Consider the following 22,952-nt stretch of genomic DNA (forward strand, 5'->3'; position numbering starts at 1 on the left):
ATGATTCTCCATACATAACAGGAAGGATTTGAGTGTTCCTCATCTGCCAGCATATTACATAATAGAACATGTCACCAGGTCTCAAATGAGGCAGCCAGCCTCAGTAGGTAGGTGACACTGAAGCCAATATGTGCTTAGACAAAAAAAAATGATTCAATGCCTTCAGAATGTGGGATGCAAAATGAGATTCTGTGGGAGTCAGGGGTCAATGGCAGAAGAGTGAAAGAGAGGGATCTGACAGCTCCCAGGCTCTTGGCAATCTGTTCTCAGTTATTGAATAGTCGAGAGGGAACACTGAAGGATGAAACACCAATATCCCAAAGCACTTGATCATATTCACCATTTGGCCAGATTTTCTGTGTCTGTTTCCACTCCTTCCTTGAGCTGCAGAACAGACCTAATTAGCTGGTTTGATTATCACTTATCAACTTTCACTGGATAAACAGCAGTTAGGCAGTGGTAGGGATAGGAATGCTGTTTGTGAAGTCCCAGTTAACCCTCAAGCTGATCATCCCTAATGAATCAACAGCAAACAAAGGCTGATGATTTTTATTCAGGGTTCCAGCACAGAATGTGGGAACTCTGCATTTTCTTTCTAATTCTGGCTCTAGGCTGAATGACCTAAAGCCATTCAGTTAACCTCGCTGTATCTCAGTCTTCTAAAAAATGAGGCTAATGGATCTGGCATACAGCAGAAAAGTACTGGGGAGGAATAATGACTAAAAATGACTATGAAACCCTTTGCAAATATCAAAGTGGTGATGAAGCAATAATGAGCTTTGACCAGAAGCCATGTGTTCCATGGGGGAGCTGCTTTAATTGCTCCTGTTCATTATTAAACTGATGTCTGAGAGTGGAAGAGGTGCTTTGGTGGTCTTAGGTTGTGGTGTGAGCTTTTGCAGATATGCAATACTGCCCTCTATCGGCACTCAACATATTAATAAGCCACAGAGGCTAGACTCATTTTCCTCATCTGCATGTCTTTGCACATCACACCGGAGACCCAGAGAGCTTGTGAGCAAGGGCCTGTGACCGGACCACTCAGCAGAGGGCTTTTGCTTCACAGAATGTGGTACGTGTCCATTAGAAAGCTGCTGAGTGGAAATCTTATTCCCTGGGATTTTAAACAGCCACATTTTCTAGTATTTGACATCAATGGGACATTTAGCAAATGGAGTGCCAGATGGAGCTCCTGGCTCTATTTTCTGTAAGACACTTGAGAGTTGGAACCCTCTGGATGTTTGTATTTGATAGGATTGCTCACCGTAGGGCTGGCCATGGCTCAATGGACATGGGGCATTCTGCAGGTCTCTGAGGTCAGGGAGCATTGGGACACACAGAACAAAGTGGCAGCTCTACCCACACAAAAGCTTTCCAAGCACCAGTATTCTTGGTGATTCACTTTAACATTCATTCCCTCACATTATCTGAATTTCTTACAAGCCACATGCAAGAATGCAGATAACTGAAAAACACTGTCCCAAACATGGTTTTCCTTTTGGCCTATGGGCCTTTTGAGCCTCTAAATTAAGGCAGGACAGACCTTGGTGCCACCGTCTTGGAGATCAGAAAACTAAGGCTTGGAACAGCAAGGAACTGACTCATAGTTACACCGTATCATCACATAAATACAGGAAAGCCGTGAAATCGTAAGTTTTTTCTAGAACATTTAAGTGTGTCCCACCCTTTTCTATATGACTTAGAGGTAAATATATAAATCATTTTAGTTATTTGATGTTAACAATTCACTTTCATGTGGATCACAGAATTTAAGATTATAGTTCCTCAAAATTGGTTTATTACTTTCTGTATTTATGATGGCTCACAGTACATTTTAGAGATGACATTTTGAATTTTTGATATATTCAAAGTTGTCCTGCAATTATGCTGAAGATATCTGATTCTAATCTAGTCAATAAAATAATGATTCTGTGAGAAAGAATATTTGAATTTTTCCTTCCCATCAAGTTGCCTATGTCTCTGGTATTCTCGCAGGTAGATGTCATGCTGCTTTATCAAATTGGTGTGAGATAGAGCGGACGTTGTTCTTTTTCTATGATCATATGCAAAGGCTATCTAAAATTCTAGTTTTGTGATTCACTGCTGAGGATTTTGACCTTATATGTACAATAACCAGAAAGTGTTTAGACCTCAAACTGCTGGTCCTTCTGTAGTTTGTGGCTGTTATTTTTACAGGTGTTTTCCTCAGTTCCTACCTTAACTAAGGTCAGGAGAGTTCATGGGAAATGAAACTGTGTTTCCTCTCTTTCCCTCCTCCCTGCACGGTTGACTTGAATTATAAGCCCACAGATGCGCTCTACCGATCAACAACTGAGTTGTTTACCACCACAACTAGGAGATGCAATGATTAACTGTTGTTTGCAGACTTCAGAAAAAAAAAAAGTTTTCTCATAAAGGTATGGGGAGATGATCTGTGTAGCTGACACATTCTACCTTTGTCTTAAATTTACTAGTAATACAGTGGCACCTGCTTCCTAACTGAAATGATAAAACCAGTCTCAGGCTGCTGCTACCCAGGAATCTGCAGTATCTGCCCACTTTAATACGATTCCCCACATACCAAACAAACTAGACTACTCTTCTTTTTCTTTTTCAAAATAAAACATTTATCCTTTATGAGTCTTTCAATAAAAACCCATAAAGAATATTTGTTTTCTTTTCCAGTAAAGCTAATAATGATAATTACAAAACAAAATCTTTTCTGTTTATATTTATTAAGCTTCCTGTGGCTCCTTTTCATTGAGAGAAGCATTTGAGAACAGGTTCAACAAATCTTAGCTTCAGAGGAATTTTAGAAAGCATCTGTTCCAATCTTCCAACTAATACAGAAATCCATTCTTTTTCTAATATTTTCACTATCAAAAAGTTCCCTCTCTTTAAAAGGTTGTCAATCCCAACTCAAAGGGCTCTAAAAGAAGAATCAAAAGGAAAGGCCATTGTTTCACTGGACTTTGTGTCTTAGGGAGTGTTAATTTCAGATATGTTCACAAGTAAAAGAAGACTGAGCCTGCCATTCAAAATTAGGCCATTGCTATGAAATGATGGTACCACAGACAGAAACTGAGAGATCTGATCAGCCTTGTCAATTGTGAAAAGAGAAGTCTTACATAAGGAGCCTTGGCCAGCCCCCAAGTAGAGCCTTTTACATGCTTGGTGATCATCTCCATAACAGTGGTGGAATGTGACATTTTGGTCAAACACAAGCACAGAATACCATGTAGCATATATCCAAATTAAGTGAATCACTAGCAAATAGGTCCTTAAAGTCTACAAAAACAAACCACAGGATAGTAACAGAAGAAAGTGACGACAGACGAGTTATAACATACAGCCAGCCAATTTCTGAACATGGTCTTTTGGCTGACTAGACTTGGACATGGGAAGAATTATGTTGCTCAATTTACAACTTATTAAAGAGAGAGAGAAGTCATTGATACAGATGGCTGGTTCTATATCAAAGAAGACTAAGAGATGTGATACTACTGAGCTTCTATTGAGCAAACTGTCAAGCAGTACTTAACTCACTTTTTTCCATACCTAATCATTAGAAAAGAATGAATTTTCAAAAGGTTAAAAAAAGACAATGTTCTTACTAAGCCATGGCTTTGCTCACTTGTTATCTGCAAAAGCCTAGACATGCTGATAGAATCGGTTTCATTCCTTAGGCAAGGCAGTAATTACTTTTTCACATGGTGCTCATGCTCTGCAGTCAGTTGCCCACGACGTGCCGAATGGAATGCCTTTGTTGGGGGCAGGGGGAAAGGGTGGAACTGGAAGTTTATTATAAGTTTTATGCTGGTAGATGAAATCTTCCTCAAATATACCACAAAAATTACTTTGGGTTTACCAGAAGAAACACATGGTACCTACATAAAGCATGAATACTTTTAACAGTAAGCCCCAGGCTAGGGATTTAGTTCAGTGGTAGAGAATTTATCAAATACCTGCAAAGACTGAGTTTTATATTTTTAAAATATTTTAAAGTAAGTCCCAAAATAGGAACCAGAAGTGTCAAGCATCAGAAGAGTCATCTTGGCCTCAGTGCACTTCAAGTTTAACTTTTACAACACTGTGAACGAAAGTGTGTTCTCTATTACTTTTGGGTGGTGCAGTGGAAGAGCCAGTGGACTTGTGTCGTGGTCACTGTGTGGCTCTTAAGCAAGTGTGCCTGATTTTGGATAACCTCGCAGAGGCCTCCATGTGCCTTCTCTACAGAAAGAAAAAGGCTGGAATCAACTCTTCTTCCAGATTCTTTCAGTCCTTATACTCTACGATTTTATCTCCTTGGATGAAAAACATCCCACATAGCAGTGGAGAACAAAAGACATCAGAAAAGTCTCATGAGCCTGTGGTCCACAGAGGGCTCGGATCATATGTTTTAGAAGAGGTATAGGAGGTTAGTGCCCTGACTCCCATGTGGGTGTGAATTAATCATCCTATCACTGAGTCATCTGTGACCTTAGAGAACTCTCTTAAATCCCTTTCATTTTTATGAATTCATAAGTAGCAATAAGCTTTCCAATAAACCCCCTGCCCCATAAGATCTCATTTATAAAAATTAGTTAAAGAACATCTTAAGGTTTCTATTCCATGGAAGTAAATTTTCTAAAAAATGCTACTAATATTTACTTTTAAAACAGCAACAGGGACCTAACAACCTCTGGTACTGTCATATAAATTAATTTCCCCACAAAAAAGAATATTTTGAGTACACTGTGACTCATTGCTTAATTACCACTTTTCTTTGCAACCATGATCCTTCTCTTTTTTTTCTCTTCTGAATTTACAAGCTGTGTATAAGAATAAGTCACCAGCTTGAACCATTTCCTTTTCTTCGCCAAAGGATTTCACATGGCCAGCTGGAATTTCCTTTATTTAAGATGCTTGAAAAATCTGGAATGGTCTCACTGGTTTATTTCTAAAGTGGGGGTGTCCAACCAAGAGCCAAAACTGATATTGTACCTAGAGGGTCTCCTCAGCATGGCAGCAATTTATACTTCACATATGAAAAGTAAATGCCAAACAGTTGTTCTGTATATGCAGAGCAAAATGTCATAGAATATAAAATGTTGAGGTAGCAATACCCAGACATATTTCAAAAATTGGGTAAAGGTCCCAGCACATCTCCAGAATATAGCTATGTGCATGGTGGGTGACCACTGGGCTTTCACTGGTCATCAACGAAAAGCTCATTGGAATAGACCATGGAAGGCCCCACTGCACTTTACAAGACGCTTTAGCAACTATGTGGTTTCTTTCCTTCAGTTTGAACCAACTCATCAATTCACATGGGGGACCCTTTCATGTGGAATTTTAATATTTCAGGGTAATAAATTATGTCTCTCATATTAACATTAGCAGAACAAGATATGAAGCTACTGATGATTTTTTAATTTGATACTAATTGTAACATAACTATTTTTCATCTTTAAAAATCTAATCACAATATAGACCAGAAAATAGATGATTCAGGCCTCTAGTTGTTTTTAATACATTCTGCAGGGGAATTTTTAGCTAATTTCCCAGAGGTGCACAACACTGAAAAATATTTCTCAGTACTATTTTTAGGAGTAAGTCCAAACATTTTTCTGTGACCCTGAGTTAACTGAGTTATTTCTGGACCTGAACTATAAATCTGAAAATTGCAGCCTAGGGGACCCCAAGGAGACTTTCCCATTAAGACCTGCTCTCTTCAGAAGTAAAGGGGCAGAACTCCAGAATGTGGAAGTGTTCAGAGACAAGCCCAAATCATGTTAGACCTAGGATGCAAAAAAGAAGTTAAAGAAAGAAAATTTCTGGTTTTGCTCTGGAAATGGGAAGCATGAGAAGTGATTGACTCTGAGTCTTCAAGTTTGTGAGGACCTTGACACACGGGCGACTTTGAAGAGATGGACTCTGCCTCCCTAAGGACGTGTCAAGAGAAAACAGATGCAAATTGCCAACACCACTGGGGGCTTATGTTAGGCACCAGGAAACATTTCCTGACAGTGAATGCTGTTAAACCCAGGAATGAGGCTCCCAGGGAGCATGGGCAATCTCCATTCTTGGCAGGTTTAGAAATTAGATATATTCTTATCTGCTGGAATTAAAGCTATGGGGAGAAAACTGGCCATCCTTGAGAGACCCCTTTCAAGTATAAGTGTCTCTACAACCCTGTGGTTGGAGGAAAGGAACTAATGTAAAAATGAAGAAGGATCTCAACTGACATTTCCTTTTTCTATCAAAAGTATAATTTTCTTTTTTCTTTTCTTAGAAGATGTGTATCCTGAAGAAATTATTATTTTCTATTTGCCTTTAATAAAAATAGTGCCAACCACTTCTGTTTTTTTTTTTTTTTTTTTTTTTTTTTTTTTTTTTNTTAATTTTAACAAATGCAAAATTGAAAAAAATTCTAAATTTTTCAATGATTTTTCTTTTCTCTTTGAGCCAAATTACCATAATGTCTGTTTCCAGAAGCCCCTGGCAGAGTTGAAAAGAAGTTTTGGCAATGTCTGCCACAGTTCAAAATGAGTCAGAATGAGTTCTCCAAGAAGGTTTTCATTAAGAGGGGCATGAGAAGGCAAAACCACTCAGGGACATGGCATGCAAAAACCATGGGATGTTGGTCTATGTAGTTTTTAAAAAGAAGTAGGAAAAAGGGAAACTTGAGTTTTTGTCTAGAAGCCACTTGAGGGATTTGGTCACTGCTGATCCACATGTTCTGAGTATCGGGAAAGGCTACCCTTGTATTCAATCAACATACTTCTAAGAAAATTGCATGAGTTTCTTATAAGCTTCCGGATAAGAATTGAGTATAGCTGTTTTGCAGCAAAACACGTGGTTTTCACACATGTTGCTGAGGAGATCACAGGATTTTTCCACTTGACAAGAACATCTTGGGAGGAGAACCAAGAAAGAAATTTGAATCTCTCTGCAGACTTCTTTTTCCACGAAGGTTAATCTTAGCCCAGATGTGATCTGTCCCCGCTCAGCCAGTTCCCATGCTTTCAGAGCATTGATGCCATATAGAAAAGGAGACCCTTCCTGCAGAAAGTGGTCCAGCCATTCCAGTAAGTCAGTACAGGAATCCATTTTGTCTCTTTTAAAATACAGAGTTAATAGTGACTTCAAAATCGTTTCAACAGCGCTTTCTTAAGGAAGCTGAAGCAAGTGCCTTTAGGGAGTGCTTATTATCTGTTCTCTGTTGGTTGTTGTTTGGGGTACAATATGGAGTATTCCCCTGGCAGCAGGAAAATTATGTTATGGAAGGAAGGACATCATTCTGCCTGGCTTGAAATGCATTTTCCAAGAGATCTCAAACTGAGGCTGTGTTGATAAAACACACTACATAGAGGAGGGAAAATATTTTCCTTTTCTGTTTTACTTTCCTCCCTTCTTCTTTTCTTCCTTTCTTCCTTCCTTCCTTTTATTTGCCCTTTCTAATCTTTTGGCTACACATTGTTGGAAGAGATAAAGTAGATATAAAAATAAAATAGAGAAGAAAATTGAACCCCTAACTTAATATAGGCAGCCTCTGTCTGTGTAGTGAATGAGCTAAATTACAGCAATTTCTACATAACTGTTTCGTTCCCACACAGAAATTGGCCCATCTGTAGATTGGAGCACCTGGCTGTAGTTGAGCCAATTTAACTTGTTCAGAATGGTACATATACAGAATTGGGGATGTGGCTCAGTGAAAGAGCACGTGCTTAGCACGCCCAATACCCTGGGTTCCATCCCTAGCATCAAAACAAAACCAAACAAATTAACAAAAAAAGTACAAAAGAAAACTTTAAAACTTTAGTTGTAAGTTCAATACAACTATGTTGTAGTTAAGAACAGATTGATAGGGCTGTGGTTGTACCTCAGTGGTAGAGCACTTGCCTAGTATGTATGAGGCACTGGGTTCAATCCTCAGCACCACCAAAATAAATGAATAAAATAAAGGTATAAAAAGTTCAATAACATTTTTTAAAAAGGTAGTTGATCTGCCTTCATAAAAAAAAATTGATTACATCCCAATAGAACTAGGTATAATGCCTTCATTGACCTTCCTAGCTCTCAAAAGTTATATTTTGGATACTCTCGCTTCTCCCTTCTAACGGCTTATTTATTGTGCTTACTGGTTCCATCCCTAAAGTCCCTTTCATTTCAGGTCGTTTTAAAGCTACTCTATTGGTTCTCCATTAAGAAAGATAGCACCCAGTTATCTGTGATTGGAATACTCTGTTAACTGACCCAGCTTTAGAAATAAGAGCAATAAAACAAAATCTTAGTCACATCCTGTACAAACAAGTTCCTCTTACATAAACTTTTTCCGTTTGGTCCTCTGAGGCCCTGGAATAAGTAGAGGAACGTGGCTAAACATTGAACCCTAGCATACTTGTATTTAAACTTCAACCATGAGTGTCTGAACTATGTGACTCTTAACTAATAGCTTACCCTCTCTGAGCCTCAGGTTTGTTATCTCTTAAATGTGGGTTCAAGTATCTTCCTCACACGGTTATTGTGAAGATTAACTGAGATGATAAATAGGAGACATGTGGTACAGAGTATATATTTGGTGCAATTGTTATCCTTTGGCCCACTGATAAAGCTATATTCCCACCCCAAATTTACATGAAGACCCAGAAGGAAACTGAAAAGAAGATTTGAAAGAGGACCAAAGAGACTGGACATAAAGCCAAGAAGTTAGTCCTCTTCCATCTGTCTTCCAGACTTCTTTCTCCACCTCCTGGGTATTCTGCGTGGGTTCCCAGATGCAGAAGTTGGTCTTACTTCTGAAACTTGCAACCGTCATTAAAGTAATTCAATTGTTCTGCTCTTCCCTTCCAGAAGAATTAAGAATAGCAATGACCAGATGCTCTCCTAACCAGTTCCCACATTAGCGCCTTCCCTGTTCTCTAAAGAAAAAAAGTGACCTTCTGACCTGATCCAACTGTAAGGCTGCTGTGAACTTCCTGGGCCAGGGTCGCCTGAGGTCAGGTACATTAATAGCCATCCCATCCTCCGAATCTTCCTGGGAATTGTAAAAATCACCCAGATCCATGATAATGAGCTTTAAGGGCCCTCCTTCCCATTTCCAAAAGACTTGGGGCTTTATACCCAGTAAGGCTGCATTGCACTTGGCTTTCAACTCTGTCAATGTATCATATACTATTCTGCAATCTAGGAATTTATTAAATCCTCTATTTCTACAAAACACCTCTCCTTGATAAAACTGCTCATTAAAACTAGGTCCTTCTTGGGAAGAATTGCAAAGTTTCCAAAATAGTATTTATTGAAGACACACTTCTTGAAAGCAAATGAAAGAAAATACCAAAAGAAAAAGAAACAGAGACCCCAATGGATCAGTGATGCTTTGTTCAGCAGCAGAGGGGCACATTTTCAAGAGGGGAAAATGGTAACAAGCAACAACAAGGGTCTGAGGTTTATGGGGTTTAGCAGGGCCAGGTCCTGGGAGGAGTTGATCAGTTACTTTTGGTGGGCTTACTTTCTGTGGGCAAGGGGATTTTGACAGATAAGGGAGATTGTGACAGGACAGATTCCTGAGGTCGCTTTTTCCCTGAGGGTTTCATAGGTCTCCGTTTCTCTCACTTCTTAGCCAACATGGTTCTAAGAGCATGAACTCAATCAATCCTTCCAACATTATATAAAGCAGTGCTTTTCATACAAACAAGGGAAACTGAGGACTTGAAGGTCACAGACTTACTGATTGGTAAATTGAGGAACAAATTCAGGCTATCTGAGTACTCTGTTATCCTGCCAGGCAGTTACTGTTTGTAGGGGACTCTGCTTTAGTGTTTTTAGAAAAATTAAAACATGAAGAACATGGTTTTGGTTGAGTTAAGGATAAGGATAAGGTCACTTCACTTCTAAAGTACACCTACATTTAATTTTAACAAATGCAAAATTGAAAAAAATTCTAAATTTTTCAATGATTTTTCTTTTCTCTTTGAGCCAAATTACCATAATGTCTGTTTCCAGAAGCCCTCTTCCCCAAATTTGAAGAACTCCTATAGTGATGTCTAATAATAATTAGAAGCATTTTTCTAATTTTTCTTTGCTGTGATAGCTATTCAACTGTCACACAGATTTCAGCTCCATCTAGAACAGTGGGTTCCAGTGATGTACTACTTTGAGAAAACTAGTATGGGAATTGGATGGAAAATGTTTAGATTCTGTCAAGTTTGAAAAGCAATTTTAGAATCTTTCCAGACATTCTCTGGGTCTTGTTGGTTGAGCAGCTAGGATCTGAGTACTATCCTTGTGAGTCACACCAGTTCTCTAGGCCAGTCTAGTGTCTGATCCTTGGGACAGTAACCGATGCAAATAAATCTTCATTGATAATTCTGACATTCTGAGTGCTACCTATAGAAGAAAGCAGTCCTTGATTCCAATAAATAATGAATATTTATTGTAAATAAGTTGATATCTGCAGTGTTGAATTTTGAATTTAATATGGTGCTAGCCATCAGCTTGCCTTTAGCTGGTTAAAAACCCACCCCTAAGGGCTGGGGTTGTAGCTCAGTGGTAAAGCACTTGCCTAGCACATGAGAGGCACTGGATTTAATCTTCAGCACCACATTAAATAAATAGATAAAGGTATTTTAAAAAAAACCTACCCCTAAATGTTTAGGCATCTCCAACTACAACTGTACCAGGAGCAAGCTTAAGGTCTGTCCTGTGTGTACAGATTGAATGAGTTGTTTTATTCCTCTTATAATCTTTTTTGGAGTCTTTTGTATGTGTGTGTGTGTGTGTGTGTGTGTGTGTGTTTTGCAGTGCTGTAGATTGAACCCAGAACCTTTTGCATGCTCAGCAGGCAGCCCACCACCACTGAGCTATAGTATCAGCCCACTTTCTCTGGTTTTAAAGGTCATATATATTCATTGTAGAAAAGTTGTAAAATAATAAATAACCAAGCTTTAAATGCTGTATTCCATATTTAATAGATATTGGTGAATATAATACTAAAATGTGTACACATACATATGTATTAGACCATATAACATAATTATTTAATAATAATCTGCTATTATCAAATAACAGTATATTGTGAATTTTTTCCATGTTATTAAATGTTCTGTTTCATTATTCTGACTGGCCCATATTCTATCACATAAACATGCCATAATCTTATACCACAAGCATTATTAATAGATGTGTTAGTTATCTATTAATGTAAAATAAATTACCCCAAAACTTAGCTGCTTAGAACAGTAAGCATTGATTATTGCATAGCTTCTGTGGGGTCATAGCTTAGTTGGGCCTTTGGCTCCAGATGCTTCCCAAGGCTGCCCAGGTTTTGGCAGAGACCATCATCATTTCAAGGTTCAAGCAGCAACACCTGCTTCCTGGCTCACTCGTGGTTACTGGTAGGCTTGAAGTCCTCACTCACTTTTGTTTGGAGATATCAATTTTTTTCATATGGTCCTTTCCATATGTTTGCTTTGAATGTAGTAAGTTGTTTTCTGCACAGTGAGGATTCAAGAGAGAATGTGAGAATGTGAGCTGGGACACCCCAAATGGAAAACACAGTCTTTTGGACTGACATATTCTGTTTGGTAAAAGTTGTGAGACTAGTTCACACTCAAGTGGAGAGAAACCCACAAACACCTACGGTCAGACAGTAGGAACCATGGAGGGTCTTATGACACACACATGTATATATAATTGAAATGTTAATGACAGGGCAATATTCTTTTTAGTATCTTAGAGGAAATGTAAAGTTGGAGTCTACAAATGCACGTTGTTTCACACTTTGAATGAAAATACAGCAAAACTTGTCATGTCCAATTTTTCAAATCAGATCACAATTTGAGTCAGAAAAAAAAATCTCCTGTACATTGACTATTTTGTCACATTTTATCTGTGTGGTGTTAGATGTAAAGAAACAATTCCATACCAGTTCATTTTCATGCTCTCCCTATACAAAGCACAACCTCACCCAGCTCACACCTGTCACCTCATTAGAAATAACAACAGGGGCATGGCCACCCTAGGCCAGGCATCCAGCTTCTCCATGGCCCAGAAGCAGGTCAGTTTTCCAGTCTTCTCACCACACAGTTTCTTGAGTTCACAACAACCCTTAAAAAGGTGCCTTTGTATCCTCTTCCTTTCCACTTACCTGAGTTTGGCCCAAATTAACACAAACTTCCTTCCTACCAACCTTCCTTTCTGATGGCCCAGTGATCACTCAAGGTTGTGCTATGACTGAAAGTCTCCAGAATTTAGAAAACTGAAAGAGTACGACTCAAGAAAAGGAAGACAAAAAAAATCAACTCTGGCTCATGGAACAACAGTAGCATGTCCAAGGCCATCTTTGAAGAGGCACTGAGCTTAAAAAAGGCATGAGAGGCATTCATATTAAAATGTTTAAAATAAATGGAAAATAAAACAAAAACAGTAAAGTCTGAGTGAGGCTCAAGAATTAGGAAAACAAAAATCAAAGAATAAAATATTCAGGGCAAAGATCAAGGACCAAACCTGACTTGAAATGCCAGATCTATGAGAGAGAATGAACCCCAGTCATAATGGAGAAGAGCTGCTAGCTACAAAAGAACGTGTATCTGAATGTCACATATGTAATCAGCCACATGTTTCTATACCCTCTAATAAGATAAAAGCTGGGTTCCTTGCAGCACAATCTAAATTGCTAAGGGAAAAATCTCTTTCGAATCCAAAACACTGAATATGATAAAAACTCATCTATGAAGGGTCCAGGCATAGAGGTGTGAATTGCATAACCAGCGCCAGGGAACCCCCAACAAGCTGTGACTCATGCCCTTCCCCTGCCATTTCCTCTGCAACATTGAGTCCATCAACACTGAAGCACAATTGACTGCACACAACTATGGGGAAGTGACCAAACAGCCTCTCAGTCTATCACTTAGAAAAACAGTGACAACTCAAATGCTGGTTAGGTACAACTACCATATGCAATCATGGGTGCTCATAAGTGCCTTAGCTTCTCCCCAGTTCAGCCCCTGGACACATAAGACAATTAGGATTAGCCTGAGGACTGAAGAAGTCCTGGAGATGGCCCTCAAATGGCATTTTTAAAAGACTTTTCCAAGCCCTTCACAGCTATGCGACAGGGTTCTTCACCCTTCTTATATTTATTTCTGTGTTCTATTTTTTTTTTTTTTTGGCAATAGGTTGGGCGCTGTGAGAAAATCAAAGAGGAATGGACTGTAGTCCTGATCCTCACAGTGCTTACAACCTTGCTGGTGAAAAAAAAAAAATGTTAACCTTGAAAATGAAGTAGCATATGCTGCCAAGTGTGATTAAGTACTAAATGAGTGGGTGATCGATCAGCAGCAGGTCGTGATGTTAATCTACACTCTGCTCTGCCAGCTATAGCACAGTGCACAGTGACATGAGTCAGAATGTCAGGTGACTGGTACTGAAAATGACCTGAGGCACTTATATGTGCATAATCAGCTACAACAAAATGGGGGGGGGGAGTGAGGCAGGAGGGGAAGAACTCCATTCCCTTCCATCTGCCAGCTACAGGATGCTATGCCTTGACTTCCCCTGACTGCAGCCCTTTGTTGAGTAGGATCCTCTCATCTCTTTCCATCCCCCACTTCATTAGAGGGAGGAAGTGTATTCAAGCTCTTTTTAATTTTTTTCTCAGTGCATTTCAGTTCGGCTTCTTGGCTTGTTCCATCTCAGGCTCATTAAAGATGATTTAAAATATTTTACCTTACCTCTTTATTCATTTGGTTCTTTAAAGTCTCCCTTCCCCACTTGTGTTTTATTATCACCTCTACATTCTAATCATGTGCCCAGCTGCAAATATCATCACACAACCTTGTTTTAGCAATAGGTTTCTTTTTCTTTTATCCTCTAATTGGAATTTACCTTCAAAATCTTCCAGGACTCTTTGCCTGCACACTCCTAGTTTTATTATCAGCCTTCCCTATGATTCACACCCTCTCATGTTAAATCTTTCTCCCTTCAGGAAGCCAAACACTAGCTTTTTATTTAGGTTTCTCTATTCAGTTACTCATTTCTTAGAAAAATCTGTTTTAGAAACTAACATTCACCACAAAAAGCAGAGCCTAAGTTGTGATAAAAACCAGCTAATTTCTATAGAATGAGATAAGATAGAATTCCCCTTGATTCTACCATGTAATAGATACCTAGGAAGGAGGGTTGAAAGTAACAGGAACAATTTCTGCTTTAAAAAATAAACGTAGACCTGATTTTTAAAAGTGCCCTATGTGCCCCCCCCCCGTTTTCTTTCTTTCTTCTCTCTCTCTCTCTCTCTCTCTCTCTCTCTCTCTCTCATTTTCCAGTGCTAGATTGATCCCAGAGTCTAACACATATGCTAAACACACACTCTATCACTGAGCTATATACACCCCCCAGCCCTTTTTAAAAAATCTAAGAAATTAAAAATAGAAATTTTGTTTGTCCCATGATTTCTTAGTGAGCAGTATCCAGATGGCAAGAACAATTGACTACTGAACTCAGTAGAAAAAGAAAGGCAAGTACCAGCACGTCGGCCCATAACTCAAGGAAAGCACAGATGACTGTCACAAAGAGAAACCATCTCAGAAACAACGAGGAACTTGTCCCTGCCCGGCTGGCTAAGTGCCTTCCAGGAGTAGTGATGACCAGGACAGGCTTCAGGGGCAACAAAGAAGGAGTTGATCCTTCTCAGTTATTCTGTAGGAATTTTTGTATTGCTGGGGGTAAAAAGGAGGAGTATAGGGATGGCCAAGAATCTATCCTGAAGAGGCAACTGCTGCATTTGGAATGAACCATTCCTAAGGGCAGGGGTGGGAGGGCAGGCCTGTGAAGTGACTTCTAATACATTTCACAGAACAACCAGCTGTACTGGTTAACCACTGTAAACAATTTCCCTTTAAGAATTGTGTGAACTCAGAAGGAAAAGAGAGTGCTTGAAAGGTGCGTAAGTCATAGAAGTAAATTCATATGTACTCTAAATGGAGGAATGAAGAGCCCTGCATTAGAGGGAAATAGCATGAACTATTGAATGATGATGTCAACCCCTTCTGAAAGTTTTCTGAACTAAATACAGTAGGGCTTTGTATCTAACCGTATCATTCAGACCTTTTATGGCCACACTAACCTGGCCTCCATTTATGTCATGGAATCAGCAGGCATTGTTGGCCTTCTGAAATCTGTTGTCAGCTGATTAGATTCTTTCTTGAACATTAAAATCCTAGAGTTTGGTCAACAGATACAATGCTACAGATAGGAAGAATAAGGTCATGTGCTCTAAAATGCAGCAGGGTAAATATAATAAAAACAATGCAATGTATTTTTACATATCAAATAAGAATTAGAACAAGGATTTGGAATGCACTCATCACAATGATTAAAGTTTAAGTAATGGATATGCTAATTATCCTGAGTTGATCATTGCCCAACATATACCACATATACATGATTCAAAAAATCATACTGTACCTTGTAAATATGTACAAACGTGATGCGTCTATCAAAAAATAAAAATTTTTAAATAAAATTATAGAGAAATCCTTACTCTTGTGTGTGGTTGTTTGATAAATAAGTGAAAATGACTAGATTCTTCATCAATATCACAAACCAAGCAGTATCTCATTTTGTCCCTAGATGATATTTTGATAGAGTGTGCTTAGGGTTCCTAGGAATACAGTTATTATACTGAAGTGTATGCAAAACTCCAAAAATGCATCACTAATCTTGGCACTCAGCCACAAATCACCTGGGTTCTTACAGATGGACAGGGAGTATCAAGAGATGCGGTTACAAAGAAGCAGGAGACCACAGAACAAGGACGGAAAGAAGATCCCATTTAGGAAGCAGAAGTAGGGTACAAAACTCTGCAATGTACTGGGCACAGTAGCACACACTTATTATTCCAGCAGCTCAGGAGGCTGAGGCAGGAAGATGGCTAGTTCAAAGCCAGCCTCAGCAAGTTAGCAAGATCCTAAGCAACTCAGTGAGACTCTGTCTCTAAATAAAATCCAAAAATGGTCTTGGGATGTGGTTCAGTGGTCAAGTGTCCCTGAGTTCAATCTCTGGCACAAAAATAAATAAATAAATGTTTAGCAATGTGTAATATTCCAGGCAAGCAGTTGGCAATGAGATTCATAACAAAGAAAGAGGTGCCAAGGGTAAAAAAGTTTGAATGAAAATCCCTATGCATTGTTGTCACACAATGAAAAGACAAGCCACAGACTGGAAAAATATATTTGCAAAATATGTTTGTATCTGAAAACATGTTTGTATCTGAAAGCACATAAATAACCAAAAAGAATGTTCAAAATCACAAACATCAGGGAAATGCAAATCAAAACCACAATGAGATAACATCTCATCACAGGTAGAATGGCTATTATCAAAAGGCATAAAAACAACAAATACTGGCAGGAACAGGGAGAAAGGGGAACTTACACACACTTTGTGGGAATGTAAGTACAGCCACTATGGAAACCAATTTACAGGTTTAACAAACTATTTTTTAGTTTGTTGAGGAACCTATAAAACTACCATATAATCTAACATCCCACTATGAGATATATGTCCAAAGGAAATGAACTCAGTATGTGTCAAAAAGATAGCTGTATGTCCATGTTTATTGCATCACTATTCAAAATAACTGAGAAATGGAATCAATCTAGGTATTCATCAATAGATGAATGGATTTTTTTAAATGTGGTATGTATACAATAAAAGAATATGGTTTGTCCATTAAAAAGAATGAAATCATATCACTTGTAGCCACATGGATAAAAGTGGAGGACACTATTTTAAGTGAAATAAGGCAGATATGGAAAGATAAGTACCATGTTCTCACTCATTTATGGAAGCAAAAAATGATAATCACACAGAAGTAGAAAGTTGAAGAGAGATGACTAGATTCTAGGAAGAGAAGGTGTAACTATAGTATACTGCATTAATCACACATTTAAGAAATAACTAGAGAGGCAGAAACCAGAGTCCCAGAACCCGCTGGGTGGGTGTCATGGCTGGGATCACCACCACCAAGGCAGAGAAGTGCAAGGTCCAGGTTCTGCAGCCACAGGCCAGTGACGGCAGAGGGGAGAGCAGAACACTTCCAGCAGGAAACAGAGGGCACAAGGCGGGCCTGGGAACAGGCTGAGACTGTGGTGGCCTCCTTGAATTGTAGGATCCAACTGGTTGAAGAGGAGCTGGACCATGCTCAGGAGCTTCTAGCTGCTGCCCTGCAAAAGCTGGTGGCGGTGGGATGACAGTAAGAGAGGTGTGAAGATCACTGCGAACCAGGTCCTGGAAGATGAAGGAAAGATGGAACTCCAGGAAATCTAATTCAAAGAAGCTACGCACTTCCCAGAAGAAACAGACCGGAAGTGTGAAGAGGAGGCTGGTAAGTTAGGGATTACTGAAGAAGACTTGGATGGCTCAGAGGAACAAGCTAAGCTGGCAGTCCTGTTGCCAGAAGTGGCTGAGCATCAACTGATGGACCAGAACCCGAAGTGTCTGAGCGCTACAGAAGAAAAGTATTCTCAAAAAGAAGACAAACATGAGGATGAAACAGAGATTCTTACTGATAAACTCAAGGAGGCCAAGACCCATGCTGGGTTTGCTGAGAGATCAGCAGCCAAACTGGAAAAGACAATTGATGATTTGAAAGATAAGCTGAAATGCACCAGAGGGGAGCATCTCTGTAACCCAAGGACCAGAGCTCCCCAGTCCTGCCCCGCTGTTGTTCCTTCCTCTGATCCTGACTCCACCTGAGGCCAGCCAGCCCTGGCCTCAAGGTGACCTATTGCTTCTCTCTTGTCTTTTCCACCAAATTGTCTCTGCCTCTAGAGCCTGGGCAGCTTTGGGAACAACATTTAAGGGAATGTGAGCAAAATGTGAAGTGTCTTTAAAAGCAGGTTGTGATGTACACATTTTGTAATTACTTTCTGTTGCTATAGCAACCATTAGTAAAACATTCTGAATGATTCCACACCTCTGAATCTCATTCCTTTTTCACTTTTGGAAGGTAACTTTTCAGCCTAATCCATATTGCCTTCTCCAGTAGAGGAAGAAAAAGAGGTGTGGGCCTGCTTTGCTGACAGCCAGAGCCCAGGGAAAGGCTCCACGGTGGGAATCCTCATTGCTCTGTACAAAATACCTGCCAAACCAGAAAGGTGATTCCAAGAAGAGAAAGCCAAAAACAAAATCTGTGCATTTCAGGGTTGGTTTATTTTTTCTTCTAGTTCTAAGGTATCTTTGGACACCTTTATTTTATTTTTTACTTTTTTCATCAGTTATACCCAAATTAAGATGCTGAGACCTCTGAGATTTTTTTTGTTTCTTTGTTCATCATGGGGCTGGGAATTGAACCCAGGGCTCTAGACCATATCCTCAGCCTTAAGTCCAAATTTTTGTCCTGTCTCTTACCTGCTTCCCAGCTGTTCACAGAATGGTAGTGGACCCCTTAATCTTGAGGTGATGACTTAATTGCTCTCCTGCCTTCTTGAAAGAAAGAAAATTATGTTTTGGCTGGAGCTGTATAAAACTCATCTCCTCACCGTTGCTGGGTCTGAAGCAGCTGTCTTTAAGAGTATCACCTCATTGTGCATCAGTCAGTGATGGAGAAATCTGGAAAAGCTCATGTACAAATTTTGTTTACATTATAGACTATTTTGAAACGTTTCTTCTTTGAGGCTGGGGTACCTGGCCACCCCACCTGGCTGTGAGAATTCTCTATAGTCTGGGCTGGCAGTGTGCTGATCTATCAATATTTCTTTCCCCATCCAATCCCCACTTTTAGGTGAGGTTTGTGCAGTGTCTGTTAGGTGTACAACCTTCAGCTTATTAGCTTAAAATGTATTCTTTGTTGTTGGGGACTCTTTGGGGACAATTGAGAGAAAGGGAAACCAATAGTGCAACTGTTTTAACACTGAATATTGATGAGTGTCTTTTTGAAATAGAGAAACAGTTCCTCCAAAAATAACTAAATAAATGTTTGAATTTTCCCAAAACATTGAAATGATAATATTTGAGAAGATGGAAATGCTAATTATTCTGATTGGATCCTTAAGTGTTCTATCTATTGAAATATCATGCTGTACCCTGTGAATATGAACAATTATTATGTAGCAATTAAAATAAGAATAAGAAAAATAATCTAAAATATATAAAGAGTATTTATAATTATCCAATTTTTAAAATGATTTCAACACACACCTCACCAAAGAAGATATACAGGTAGCATTTAGGTACATGAAAAGACTCTGACTAGTCATCAAGAAATGCAAATAAAAATCACAATGAGATGTCACTACCATCACTGAGATGGCTAAAATTAAAAATCTGACCTACAAAGTGATCAGAAATGTGGAGAAATGTAAAATGGTGACTTTGAAAATCAGCTCAATAGTTTCTTATGTTGATACACCCACCTAACCCAGATGATTTGTAGACAAACATTCATAGTAGCTTTATTTGCAAAATAGCTGAAACTAGAAAGAATCCAGTGTCCATCAATAAGTCAGTAAACAATAAAAAGGAATGTACACGTGGCAATAGGGATGGTTCTGAAAATAATTATGCTGAGCAGAAAAAAACAGGCATAAAAGCGTGTGTCATATATGATTCATTAATGTATAAAACTCCCAAAACATAAATGTACCTATTGTGATATGAAGTTAATAAGTCATTGCCTGCATTTTGGAGTGGGATGAGAGGAGGGAAAGGGACAAGGAGAAACTTTTGGAGGTGATGAAGTGTTCCTTGTCTTGGCTGTATTGACAGTCTCATGAGCATGTACTTCAGTCAAAATTCTTCCAAGATTTATATTTCCCATTTGCACAATGTATTGCATTTTGATTTTACATAAATACAGCATTGTTTGAAACATAAAGTGACCATATCTTCAGATTCTCCATTATTACATCACAAGATCTAAACCTCTGCTTTAATTCAAAAGTTTCAGTGTAAACTCACATGAAATGTGAAATCATAATTGAGATATCATAAAGCAGTGAAACTAATCTACCATACCAGATAAATATGACGGATCTTAGTCCATTTGTATTTAAATGAGTTAGATGAAAGAGATTTTCAGAAGTGTCAAGAGACAAAAATTAAAAATTGATTGACACATGTGACCCAAGCAAATGCCAGTTCAGTCCCATCCATTACTGAGGGACTTTAACAACGTGAGCCTAAAGAATTTTTTTATAAAATGGATAATACTATTAATACTGAATATCCTGTGATGGCATACTGGTAAACACTAAATAATAGTAATACTAAAAATATCTATCAAATGAGAAAATACTTATGAAAATTTTTCTAATGCTATAAAGCATGTAAGAGTTAACAATTATATTCTGATATAATAATTGCTGCATGCTAGGCAGCATCTTAAAAGGTTTTTGCTCAGATAATCTTTCTAACAGCTTTACGAGGTAAGTATCATGGTCTCTCCATGCACAGTGGATAAGCACCCAGGGGTAATAAGAGCGTAGGTAATTCTCTCCTGGATGCATATCTAGGACAGGGCAGGGCTGTGGCTTTCTGAAACCTGGGTTGCTCAGACTTCACAACCCATAGTGGTGAGCATTACATAACAGCACCTCCCACAATATATATGTGAAGGAAATCAAATGCATAAGCAGATGCGTCCACACCTAGGGAGGCCAGATTCTCCATTGTGTTGGCTTCTCAAGGTCTGTAGAATGTGATGCTGGATAGAACTCAATATGACATACTTCACTATAGAGCAGATCTATTATAAAGTGGACTTCAAACCTGCTCCTTATGCATATTTATAAGTAGAGACCAGCTCCCCTAACAGGAGAGAAAGGTGCCCTTCTCACAATGAAGTAACAGGTAATGTTTATTTCTAAATCCTTAGCAGCCATTTTACCTTTGCAAAGAGGTTATGTCCAAATGAAAAAGGGGTCTCCTGTGGAGCACAGCTGAGCTGGAAAGCAAGATTTTCTTTCTCAACACCTGGCTTTTATTTATCAGATACTTTGTGGAGGCTACTGTTTCATTCACTCTGTTTTCCTACACATTCTTCTAAATATTTCTGCTCTTTTACAAAATTTTTCAACCTTCCTCTTTTCTTTCCTATTGTTCTTACACCAACTACTCATTGTGACTTAATTATCTGCATATAATGTCTTGAGCTAGCCATTGAAATGGTCTTACAAAAATAAAATAGGGAACTGAAAATGAATGACATCCACATGATATCCAGCCAACTTTCAATGTCCCCACTATGCTGAGAGAAACATGGAACATGGTGACAAAAGACACTCCAAAAGGAGAAATGAAACTATATGCTCTACTGTGCTATATGTAATATGTATATTACAGATGATCATACATTTGTGTATAATATATAATTATAATATATATAATTGTGCAATAATACATTTCAAACCAAGTCATTACTTCACTCTATATATTATTATTTGACATTTTGTATAATTTTACAGAGAAAAAAAATTGGGGGCGGGGGTCTGGGTACTAGAGATTGAACTCAGGGGCACTCAACCACTGAGCCACATCCCCAGCCCTATTTTGTATTTTATTTAGAGACAGGTCTCACTGAGTTGCTTAGAGCCTTGCTTACAGCCTTGCTTTTGGAAGCAACCCCCAAAGGCCCATATGCTAAAGGCTTGGTTGCCAGCCTCTAACACTGTTGGGAAGTGAAGGCACTTTTAAGAGGTGGGACCTAGTGGGAGCTCCTAAGTCATTGGGAGCAGGCCTTTGAAGGGGATTATGAGATACTAGCCTCTTCCTTTCTCTTTGCTCCTTATTTGCTATGTGGTGAGCAGTTTGCTCTACCATGTGCTCCCCACCATAATATGCTGCCTTACCACAGGCCCAAAACCAATGAGCCCACATGGACTGAAACCTCCAAAACTGTGAGCTAAAATAAGTCTTTTCTCCTTAGAAAAGTGACAGCTAAGTAAAATAGATATCAAGCATTTAGATGACCCCTTTTGGTGTTTGAGGAATTCCCCAGGTAGGACTTGGTGGGAGATGGGCTCCACTCCCTCTAGTGAAGCTGGAAGAGGCAGATTTCCCCCTTCTCTACCTCCTCGCTAAAGGTATAAGCTTTGTGTCCTGGGCTCAGAGAGTTGGATCACTGGAAACCAGTGATCAGCCTGGACCAAGGAAGCACTGACTGGCAGGTACAGAGTCCCTGGCATGGTTCCAGGGGACAGCAGTGTGGGGTCAGCCACAGCACCCAGCAGCAGCCTACCTAGCATGTACTAAGCATAGCATTGGCTGTGATTCCAGCTACTCAGCTTCTCTTGATTCCGACTATTTGCTTCCTGCATCTTTTCATGGATTAGGAGAACTCCTCAATACCATCCTCAATATCATCCCATCAATTCCTCTCTGTCTGAAGTCAGAATTGGTTTCTCTTATTTAAAAGCAAAAGGCCAGCCAGGTGTGGTGGTATAAATCTATAGTCCTAGCTACTCCAGAGGCTAGAGTAGGAGGATCATTTGAGCTTATGAGTTTGAGACCAGCCTGAGAAACATAATGACCAACATATGGGTGTATGTTTATGGGCAACATCAAACAAACAAACAAAAAACCAACAACAACAAACAAAAATAGCAAAAAACAAAAGGCCTGTAAGTACACCATAGAGATCTTTTCCTCAAATTTACATTTTGTCCCAATGCAACATTTGTTTCCATAGTAATATTTCTTCTATGTACAGCAAATCATAATTCAAACAGATGGTGATGTGGGGGTAATATCTGAACTAATAAAAATACGGAATTATGCATCTTTTTCTAAGTGCAGTATTATTCTTTTTAAATGCATGAAGTGATTGGAATGAGCTTAGTCTGGTTCCTGGAGGAAAATTATGTGAAAAATACATTAAAAATGAGCTGTTTAGCAAATAAATTACTTGTTAACAAAGATTCGCTCCTACAGTTTTAAGAGTATATTGAAAGTTTGGTATCTTGGGGAATTAT

General features: G+C 39.0%; 1 long non-coding RNA gene and 1 pseudogene across 1 annotated transcript in view; both read left to right on the forward strand.

Annotated features, from left to right (window-relative positions):
* Positions 1–22,952, forward strand: part of LOC125618438 — a 62,471-nt gene that overhangs the window by 12,924 nt on the left and 26,595 nt on the right. The gene's annotated exons all lie outside the window — the stretch shown is intronic.
* On the forward strand, positions 16,988–17,806 carry LOC107140241 (annotated as a pseudogene).

This window comes from Marmota marmota, unplaced genomic scaffold (genome assembly GCF_001458135.2).
Source record: "Marmota marmota marmota unplaced genomic scaffold, marMar, whole genome shotgun sequence".
NCBI classification, from domain to species: Eukaryota; Metazoa; Chordata; class Mammalia; order Rodentia; family Sciuridae; genus Marmota; species Marmota marmota.